Source organism: Nannobrachium achirus, assembly GCF_963921795.1.
Source record: "Nannobrachium achirus genome assembly, chromosome: 3".
NCBI classification, from domain to species: domain Eukaryota; kingdom Metazoa; phylum Chordata; class Actinopteri; order Myctophiformes; family Myctophidae; genus Nannobrachium; species Nannobrachium achirus.
The window spans coordinates 32,888,174-32,900,188 of record NC_137812.1 but is presented as its reverse complement, the minus strand read 5'-3'; positions in this window follow the sequence as shown (position 1 = coordinate 32,900,188).

Here is a 12,015-nt window from a genome sequence, read left to right as displayed (position 1 = left end):
CCGACCTTATTCCATCTTCCATCGTCTCCAAATTAGACTTTATTTTGCCGCGCTACTCCTCCCACAGTTTTGGTGGCACGCACTTGATGTCAAATTGACTAGCTTCATCGGGACGCATGTGTGCTATTTTGCTAAGAGATACGTTATATAGTTGAATTTTCTTTTCTTTTTTTTTCGTGAATACATTTTCTCATGAGACTGACACAGAATATGTCCATATACCATACTATTTCCAAGATATGGGCTTAATATTGATGACATCACGGATCTTCATTTATGGGCAATTATTAGTTGGTGAATTAATTTTCCCCATTGACTTCAATGGGATCAATTCAAATGGTAAGACAAGATTCCTTCGCGAAATTCGCATCACAGTAACCACACATCTTTCTAGTTCATATTTGATACATCCTGTTCCTGGAGATATAGTTAATTCTGTCAGAAACTACACTTCCGGGACACTTAGTGTGTGAAATCACTGTTCCCTACCAGCCACGTTAAAAAAATGCAGTCGTTGGGTATTGTTTGTCTTGTTTCTAGTGTTTATATTGTGTTACTATTTGGGTAAATGTGTACATTTCCACCTTTAGTCAATGCTTCATTTCCATATGAGTAAAATCGCCGACGTGGTGTGTTTATTTTTGGAACAGTTCTTATATGAGGCGATCTAAGATTCCCCTATGGGGACATCAATAAAATAAATAACGTGAACCTGGGTAATAGCGCCATCTAGCAGCAGTGACGTCAGACTTCAGTGGCCTATGGACCCGTTTCTTGTTTACAAACATTGAGACTAAATGCACAGGTGACTGTATCATGTAATCAATTCCACCAATCCCCAAACCTGTTGTTTTGGGGAGCGCTGGTTTCATTGGCTAATTTTGGTACCGACCTGCGCACGCATCTAGTTCTTATCAGTGTAACGTGGACCAGAAACCCGTCCATAGGTGAAAAGAGTAGATGGGATCGATGCACTTCTCAATAGCTTGTTCAGTTTTTATATCAAAACTATAGTTAAAACAAACCCAGCTGCTCTTTGGGTAATACACTCGACGGAACTGTGTTACGACAAGTAAAAACATTTTTATTTTACCAAAAATGCAGACCATTAGGGAGAATCACAAGACGGTTTAAAGCAAAGGAGATGGGCATGATAGGGGTGACAGATCTTATGGAGAAGCTCTGACTGCTATAGCAGTTGTTACGAGGGGGAAGTAAAACTAATGGATAAAACAAATTTTACAAAAATTGCTGCTGGATTTTTGCAGATTAGTAGTATGCATGGGTGTGAGAATGCAATGTATGCTGGGGGTTCAAATCTAATAGAACCCGAAAGAAAAACAAACAAACCCTGCTAGCTGGGAGGAGAGAGAGAGAGAGAGACACACACACACACACACACACACACAGAGAGCAACAATTATTCTGACCTTTATCACATAATTGGTTCAGGAAAATAAAAGAAGAGGTCCCACATGGTTCTGTTTTCTGAACTCTTGTTTTCACACTATTTATCGATTTTGTAGCGACATGGGAACTTTTATTCATAATCCACCATATCTGGGGCAAATTGTCCCTTTAAGGTAGGGTTTTCTGGGTAGCCTGCGTGATATATCATATCAATGCACTTCTGTGTATGCGACTATGCGTTATTGTGATCAGAATAAATGATTGACACCGCTTGTGTACTCAAAGAGAGAAGTTGCATTCGCATTAGTTATCTAAAGTTATCTGCAAGTTATGTAAAAAGAATACTTAACTCGACTGTCAGTTGTTTATAAACTCTGTGCCTGTGGTGCCAAACGAAGCCATCAAAGAAAGAAAGCTAAACCAAAGAGTTAAGTTGGTGGATTTCCGTGCATGAATGCCACAACATTAGCAGACCTATTCTTTTGTGTATTGTTTCTAAAATGTATTTTCATTGTTTTCCCAGGCTAATCTCTGTTGACAGGCTGTCCCGAATTCACAATCTTGTGCTGGCAGCCCATATACGACCCAATCAGAAATGTACTCTGTGCTCTTTCAACAACATTCTATGTAGTGTGTGCACATTGAAAAACAAGAGATCAGAAAACCACGACCATGTGCTTCTTAACGCTTGTCTACCCGGCTCTCAATGTATTCCATCAAACCGTCGGAAAGAAAGTGATGTATCGGTCCTTTCCTTATTTACATAGCCTTGCAAAGGAACAGAAAAAACACAAGCCGTGTGGGAGGGCTCATCACAATACACTGTCAGCAAATTTCCTTGCTACACCCATATTTGCATGCTTATGTTTTTACTGGAAGCATGCTTTACATACAGTATATGGCTCCTACACAAGAACAGACAAAATACACAGGAACAGACCAACAAGCAGTGGGAGGAGTCATCACAATACGCCATCAGCAAATGTACCAACTGAATGTGCTATGCCCATATGTAAACATGCTTTACATATGAAGCCTTTCTGAACCACCAATAAAAAGAGCAGGAGTCCCTCTCACATTCATTGTTCATTCAGGGGGTAGGCCTACAGTCAGTGAAAATGGAGAGAGCCATCTTCAAGATTGTAATTCTTTCTGCTGTCTGTGGGGTTATTGGAAAGCACGTCTATGTTATGGATCTGAAAACTTGGGACAAAGCTCAGCAACACTGCAGACACCATTTCACTGACCTGTCTCCCATCAGCAGTTACAGAGATACGGAGAAGCTCAGAGAAGCCTCTGTTGCAGCAGGCAATATTTTCGGCTTTCAAGACGGAGCCTGGATTGGGCTCTACAGAGAGCCCAAGAACTTCACTGGCTGGAGGTGGTCCGGTGGGGGAAATGCTACGTACCAAAACTGGGTACGAGGGCATCCAGAGTCAGACCTTGATGCCGGAGAGAATTATGGAGAATTGACTGGATTGTGGGGAATGTGGCATTCTCATTTAGGTACTGAACTCAGGCCATTCTTTTGCTTAAAGTGGATAGTGGTGAAAAAGAAGAAGACGTGGCAGGAGGCCATGTGGTACTGTAAGGAACATCACACTGACCTCATCAGCTTGGTCTCAGAGACCGAGGTTCTTCTGGCAATGCGGGAGATGCGGAGAAATGAAACCACCGACCTGGTGTGGACCGGCCTGCGTTACTTTGGAAAAGAATGGCTGTGGGTGAACGGTGATCCTCTGGATTATAGAGGGTCACCATTCAGTCTAGATGACAAGGACCACCAGTGTCCATCTTGGAGCCACGGCTGTGGGGCTCTCAACAAAACGGGACAGTGGCAAACCCATTCCTGTCAAGAAAAGCTTAACTTCATCTGCTACTGAGCCAAAGACTAATAGCAAGGTGCATTTGTTAATTGTAAAAGGAGGTTACTTTTCTCACTCTTATATTCATCCTTTTTGGCAACTTTTAACATTTATGATTATCATCCAAATTTAGAGATGTGCCGATTGATCGGTGAGCGAACGCGATCGGCTGATAATGCCTCTATCGGCTTTGATCGGTATCGGCTTTGCCGAACAACAAGCTAGATCAGCTATTTTCACAATATTTATCTGTGGGACTGAATGTAACCTCAGCTTCAACTCCTACAAGTTCAATTGGATACTAAAGTTCCTCAGCCTGAAATCTCCTAATGTTTATACTTATACTGTACAATGTCAATGTTTTGTAAGAAGAATCATTACATATATAAATGCTGCTACAGTAACAATAAATAGAAGCATTTATGGATTTGACACTGTGATCGGGAATATCGGTATGGGCAGATACTGATTCCAGTTGATCTGTGATCGGTATTGGCCCCAAAAATCACAATCGGAGAATCTCTATCCACATTCAATTGTATATTTCAACTAGTAGTGTACAAAACATAGTGCATAGCAAAGCATACCTGAAATAGGATTGTAAAACCTATACTGGCTACTAATGAATATAAATAATTAAACACTGTTGGTCTCCCTGTGCCAGTTGTGAGAAACTCCCAAGCGCGTGCGCACACACACACACACACACACACACACACACACACACACACACACACACACACACACACACACACACACACACACACACACACACACACACACACACACACACACACACTTGACCTCATAACACAAGCAACCACCAGTCTCATTCCTAATGGCTGATTTGTATTCATGCAGAAAATAGCAAGACTACCTGGCTGCAGACACTAGGGTCCTGTTGATGTCCACGGGAGACAGGAACATCAACAAGTGGCAGGAAGTGACCTCACACCTCTTTCTTGCTCTACCCCATGGAGGTTCTGTTTAGGGTTAGGGGGTAGAGTTGGGTTGTCTAAAAGATAAAAGATAACATGTACACATAGCGACAATGCGGCTCAAAGGGACTGTAGTGCCTTGGACTGCAAGGCAGAGACGTCACGTGACCTCCACAAGCGGCATGAAGTCACTTGACACTGTGAGGTCACTTCCTGCCACTTGTTGATGTTCCTGTCTCCCGTGGACATCAACAGGACCCTAGTGTCTGCAGCCAGGTGCTGCTCGAAAATAGCACATTGACCTTTTTCGGCATGCAACTCTGGCGTGCGCAATGACGGCGCCAGGGGGGGGCTAGGGGGCGCTCTAGCCCCCTCTGGTGGAGGCTTAGCCCCTGCTCAGCCCCCCCTCCCCACAGACCCAATTGTAATGAAAAATATTTACAGAATAAATAAATAAAAGATAATAAATATGTGAAAGAAAATGGACTTGCTTCTATGTAAAATCATACAATAAAATGTATTTTCTATAAAGATAATTCTTTGCTATTAACAGCCCTGTTCACTGATCAGAAGTGCATTCTCTCGGTAGAAGAGTGGTCTGCAACACAGCCACTTAATAAACCCTTTTGCAAATCCCGCCCCATTCTGCCCTGTTACTATGATGGGACATTAACCCTGGGCAGATTGTTTTTATAGTGGAAGTGGATGGGATTTTTTTTCCCTTCATAGCCTCATTACAGCTATATAAAGTACCAAAGGAAAAACACCTAGGTGATATTAATAAAAAGGGAAGACAAAGGTACAGTAGTTACATTGCAAAACAGGGGATTTACCCGAAAATATATGTTTTAATTTGTTTAATCCCAGTGGGACAGAATCCTCTTTGCAGATTCTTTTATAGTGGTAGTGGATGCGATTTTTTTCCCCTTCATAGCCTCATTACAGCTATATAAAGTACCACAAAAAACACATCTACGTGATATTAATAAAAAGGGAAGAAAAGGGTACAGTAATTACATAGCAAAACAGTAGTTTTCCCCCGAAAAATAAATGTTTTAATTAGTTTAATCCTCTGGATAAGAGATAGAAAGAGAAGCGCATTGCATCTTGGGTACTAGGAAGAGGACAGAGAGAATGTTTCTCCTCACATAATAGGCTGGCTTTTCGTAATTCTGCCCATTTAAATTATATGTACCCAATCGTGACTCTTAGACCATTGATAAGGTACATGTGAACTAGTTTGTTGAAGCTTATTCGTTATGATGAGCGAGATCGCTTGACGCTTGCCGTCACTATCACCGTACCGGCCGATCTCCGTGTCGCGCACTGCGGACAGTTTTTGAAAGGCTGAAGCAACATTCTCCACTGCACAAACTCCACCCCCGATAGCAAAAAGTGAATGTTTTTTTCTGGTTGGCCAGTCAGGGAGTCTCAGGGACCAATCAGAAGGCTGACAAACGGTCTATTCTCCCCCCTCCCGTTACACACAGACACACACACACACACACACACACACACACACACTGCACCGAGGAGAAGAGACAGAGCTGGCATCTCAAAAGACGTTTAAAAAAGTTTTTTTTAAACGTCTTGGATACAGTGCCACTGGAATAATTCATCATAGATCAGAATATAGGTACTTCTACCTTTGTAGCTGTTGTCATCTCAAAGTAAAATCCACGATTTTTTTCTCCAACTTGCTTGGATTAGAATCAGGAGAAGTGATCACGGTGAATGCAATACTAGATTGCCAGCCAGCTGTGTTGGGTTAACGAGGCTCGTTGAGAATGACCCTTATTTGACATACTGTAGATGAGCAACTAAGGCACTGTCTTTTATGGCAAGACATTTTAACTTTTTGTATTTTGTCTGTGCATGTGTGTCAACTGAGAATGGTTTCTCTGTAGCCTAGGTCAGGGGTTTTCAACAGGGGGTCCTCAGAATTACTACAGGGGGTCCTCCAAATCTTTGTGTGATATAAACCTTTTTTCCTCCTTTTTTATATTAACCACTTGCCAAAAATAGCCGATCTACAAGCTCACAACTTCTCGTGCTGAAAGGCCTTGTGAGCTTGTAGATCGGCTATTTTCGGCAAAAATGTCCTCAAATGGGCAACTTTATTTTTCATCCTGCATATCAAGCCTAATCTATCTATAAATGCGACAAATCTCTGTCTGTTTGTTTGTAATCCGCGTATCTCGAGAACCGTTCGTCCCACCGGCTTCAGATTCGGCACACGCGTTCCCCGCCGCCGCGCGGAGTGCAGTGCCGGGCCTCGACCCGACCCGACTCGCGGTTTTCCGAAACCGGCGCGAAACGTTCGGAATCTCCTTATGCGGAGCTGATTGTTGACATCAGGCTGTTCCGGAGGAAATCGGCGCAAGCGCTGAGTCATTGTGACATCACTTCATAAAAGGCTCTGACATCACGTACGCCACATGAGTCAACACAAAATCTCTGTGAATGTGTATGTATGTATGTACTGTGTGTGCAGAGATCTCCATATATGGGCATAAGGGGACAAAGGCAAACAAATGGTCAAAACGGGTCCCATTACAACAGGTATATTGGGGTTTGCATTAAAGGGTGGGGCATTCATGGGGTCTGCTCCAAAAAAGAAAAAGAAAATAAAAGAGACAAAGACAAACATAAGACAAGCAACAAAGCGTGGGACTGGGAGGATGACTTGAATGATGCAGATTTAAGCAGGCTGTGTATTCTGCTTAAAGAAGAAACAAACAAAAAGCGACAGAGATCTCATACATGGGCATAAAATGGACGCAGATAAACAGATATCTCCATATATGGCATATATGGGCATAAAATGGACGCAGAATCACAAAGGCAAACAGATGGTCAAAACGGGTCCTATGACAACAGGTATATTGGGGTTTGCATTAAAGGGTGGGGCATTCATGGGGTCCGCTCCAAAAAAGAAAAAGAAAATAAAAGAGACAAAGACAAACATAAGACAAGCAACAAAGCGTGGGACTGGGAGGATGACTTGAATGATGCAGATTTAAGCAGGCTGCTTAAAGAAGAAACAAACAAAAAGCGACAGAGATCTCATATATGTGCATAAAATGGACGCAGATAAACAGATATCTCCATATATGGCATATATGCGCATAAAATGGACGCAGAATCACAAATATCTCCATATACGGGCAAAAAGGGACACAGACAGACAGATACAGAGATCTCCATATATGGGCATAACATGGACGCAAATAGACAGATATCTCCATATATGGGCATATATGGGCATAACAGGACCCAGGACTATATCTGCAGTGATCTCCATATATGGACATAAAATGGACGCCGACAGAAAGACAGATACAGATATCTCCATATATGGGCATAAATGGACACAGGCAAACAGATGGTCAAAACGAGTCCTATGACAACAGGTATAATGGGGTTTGCATTAAAGGGCGGGGCATTCATTCCCTATTTACATCGTTCCCGAGTTGGCCAGGTCGCCGACTAGACGCTGGGCCGCCCGAAGGGCGGCCCAGCTTCTAGTTATAATAATGATAATCTATCTATAAATGCGAGAAGTCTCTGCGTGTGTGTCTGTCTGTGTGTGTGTCTGTAATCCGCGTATCTCGAGAACCGTTCGTCCCACCGGCTTCAGATTCGGCACGCACGTTCCCCGCCGCGGCACGGAGTGCAGTGCCGGGTCTCGACCCGACCTGACGCGCGGTTTTCCCGAACCGGCGCGAAACGTTCGGAATCTCCTTATGCGGGGTTGATTGTTGACATCAGGCTGTTCCGGAGGAAATCGGCGAAAGCTCTGACTCATTGTGACATCACTTCATAAAAGGCTCTGACATCACGTACGCCACATGAGTCAACAAAAAATCTCTGTGATTGTGTATGTATGTATATGCAAATATGTCTTCACTGTGTATTTTTGGTTTCTTCCTGAAAGCTGAAAATTCCCAAATGAAATACACAGATTTAATGACATCATAAAATCATCCACTCCCCTTTCTATCATACAGCAACACTGTGGGCGTGGCTAAATTCAGCTGGGTCACCACCCACCTGAGAACCAGGTATACTTAACGAACAGGTGGGTGTGGCCACATAAAAACATAAATGTAACACTTACTGTATACTTTTTTGAAAAGAATCTTCCGCCAAGTATAATCACAATACCTGATGATCATGTTGTATGGGGGCACCCAGTCTTTAAATGTTATTACAATCTGTGGCCTGGTGGGAAGTTCTAGGAACATACTTTTGATTCCTCTGGTGAGGTGATATTGTACATACTGTAGTGTAGTGTACACACCAGCTGTCTTGCAAAGAGAACAAAATAATCCATAAATTTGCCTCGAGGGCACCATATCACTTTGTGGGCCCCTCTCTCTCACATACCGTATTGTATGATATCTGCTCCGCAAAAACATGTAAAATCAGCTATGCCTCTAATTGTAGGTGTCTTTTTCAACAAAGGAGATAATATATCTATTGACAAATCACCTGGCTGTTTCAATAACATTAAAAGAACCCTTTAAAACGATGCAGAACCAGAAATCACTGTACTTTTTCATATCCACTTCCCTCTCCCTCCCCATTATCACTTTATTTTTATACACAAAGCTGGAAGCAAGAGTTCCACCACAAAAAGTCTCTCTCTCTCTCTCTCTCTCTCTCTCTCTCTCTCTCTCTCTCTCTCTCTCTCTCTCTCTCTCTCTCTCTCTCTCTCTCTCTCTCTCTCTCTCCCCCCCCCTCTCTCTCTCTCTCCCACCCCCCCCTCCCCCGTCTCTGTCTCTCTCTCACCCAACAGTATCACTGTTATTTTTATACACGAAGCTGGAAGCAAGTGTTCCACCACAAAAGTCTGCTCCACTGCTCTGGATAGGAAGCCTAATTCAGGAAACCATTGTATCAACATGCCGTGTGCGCGCACGTGTGCACACACGTTATCTTTCTATCTACAGGTATATCCATCTTGTGATTAGATGGTGATGAAAATCCTTTCAGAGCCAGATCAATCGTGATCTGCACTGATCACAAATGCCTATGCACCATGCATGTAACAACATTAGAACATCATCGTGTACTCATTTTGATATAATGAGATATGGATGTTTTTAATCAGTAGATCTTAAAGTGGAGTCTGGGGACCCCCATGGGGTCCTTGGGGGGGTTCCAGGGGGTCCCCAGTAAAAGATTACACCCAGTGTGAAGTGAGCGGTGCATCTTAAATAGTTAATTTCATTAAGCGTCCTGCAAAGCTTGGCCAATGGGCCAACTCAAAAACAGCAACACAATAGGTTAAATCACTTTAACAATATATACTGTACATCAGCTATTTGAGAATAGAGGATCTACAAGCTCACAGCGCGTCACAATGCGATGTGTTGTGAGCTTGTAGATCAGCCATTCTCAAACCATCTTAAAATGTGAAACATCTTTATATTTTTGAAACAAACAACAACACACGTCTTGTGGGTCCCTGAAACAGAGAGCATCTCTATTTTGAACCACCTCCACTAAAACAGAATTCACACATCACACAATAGTGTGTGTGTGTGTGTGTGTGTGTGTGTGTGTGTGTGTGTGTGTGTGTGTGTGTGTGTGTGTGTGTGTGTGTGTGTGTGTGTGTGTGTGTGTGTGTGTGCATGCGTGTGTCCTTCGCACATCTCGAGAACCTCCCGGCTGATTGACTTCAAACTTGACAGCATATCGCCGAGGACCGAAGGAGTGCAGTGCCCAGCGTCAAATCGATCGGATCAGCGGTTGTACAGAGCTGCCAATCTGATCTCCATGTGTTCATTGTATCCATTGAACACATGCCTCTCCCAGTTATGAAATATTGGACTCTAACCAATATTTCATAACTGGGAGAGGCATGTGTTCCTAACTTGCATCGTTTCCAAGGAGGCCCCTGCATGTGTCTGTCTGTCTTGTGCATAACATGAGCACCAAAAGAAAAAAACGACTTACACCTTGTGTGTACCCAAGTGGGAATCCGATTTGACCAGCAGTTGTCCAGAACTGAAAATACTGTCTCTCTGTCCGTCTCTGTCTGTCTGTCTGTGGCCCATTTAATGCCCACATATGGATATTTCTCTATGCTCCGGACAGACACACACATGCACAAACTAAGGCTGGGCGATATTAGGAAAAACCTTTGATATTCGATAACGTTGTTGATTACCTCGATATCGATATTACTCACGATATTAGTAAAAATGGCATTATATAGTTTTAAAGTTTTTCTGCTTTAGGTCCACAGCCTGCCAAACCCAGTTAATGAATATCATATCCATGCATGCACACTGCACAGTACACATAGAAGGGTTAGGTAGGTCAAGCCGCCTTCGTCGATATGTATACCTTGCATGTTGATACCTCGATATCGATAGATTTTCGATATACCGTATTGCCCAGCCTTAGTACAAACCCTCTTCTAGCCTAGAGGGCTATAAAGACCTGCTTCAATTAATTTGGTGTGTTCACAAATCCCGACACTCCCAGACCAGGCAGGGATTTGTGTGAATTCGGTTTGTGATTGGATTCCTCGTTTAACCCCCCCATGTCATTTGAGAGGCATAAAGCCAGAATAACCTCCAGCAACAATGAAGTTAAATGGGCCTCTTTAGTGTGACGCTTCATTTCCTCTGCAATTTAAATCTGATGAGCTTTGGGCTTTGGCTTCGCCACAATGCCAGCCCAACGTCTCACTCTATTCCAGTCGACAATGCAATGTTCCTCCTCTGTTCTTAAAACAAAATAAAACCCTATCCTGGGCCTGTCGGGTGTGACAAACCGAAGCTGGGGAGCATTCCAAGGGAATTCCAGCTACTGCTATGCAGCAGAGAGCCAAGCAAATGGGAGTCGGGTGAGGAAGCTGAGAGGTGTCATTTGTCTTCATAAGATCCTCATGCATAAGAGTCAGCGTGAGTGGAGGGAAGGAATGTGGGGAGAGATGGAGAGAGAGTGAGAGGGCCGATGAGGAATGGAGGGAGGCAGGAGAAGAAAGAGACGTGGGTTATCTGTAAATGTTGCAGACCGAGATAGCTGTGTTAACCCAGCAGCTGTCGGCGGCGGGTTGGAATGGTTGTCGGCCCCACCAATCACCACGCTGCATCGCCACAAACGACCAAGAGACTGGAGAGATGGGAGCGATCAGTGGGTTTGGGGGGGGGGGGGTAGAAGAAAGAATGGGTGAGATAGAAGGATTGTGTAGAGGGAGAGAAAAACTAAGGAATGAATAGGGGGAGAGCATAGTTGAGAGGGCAGCAAGGAGGGAGGTTGTGGAGAGGGGGGGTGACTCGGTAAGGGACGCTGATAGAAAATAGGTAAATGATGGATGGAAGGGAGACGGTAAATAAAGTGATTACTTAATCATTCCTGAATGTTTTGTCTTGTAGCTCTACTCTTAGATCCTGGACTGCCTCCTTGTACTTTTATCTTTTTTTGCTGTTCCCTCCTTCCAGCATAAGGAACAAGAGTTGAAAGATAACAAGAGTGAAAGGGAATGTCTATTAATATCACAATGCTGGAGATGTTTCAATAATACAAAGCTGTACATAATGCATTAATTTATGACAGATTGATACACTTGAAAGGCAGATTCTTTGAATTGCTAAAGCAGCAAACCTATCCAAGTAAAATGGGATTAACATAATCCTCTATATTTGCATGGAGCTGTCTGTAAATGTGTCACACTGTGTGTGACACACAACTCTTTCTTCTCCTCAGCTTTATAAATGGTGCATTTATATGGCTTTATCCAAGGCGCTTTACAATGATTGTGCATTACATTTACCCATTCACAC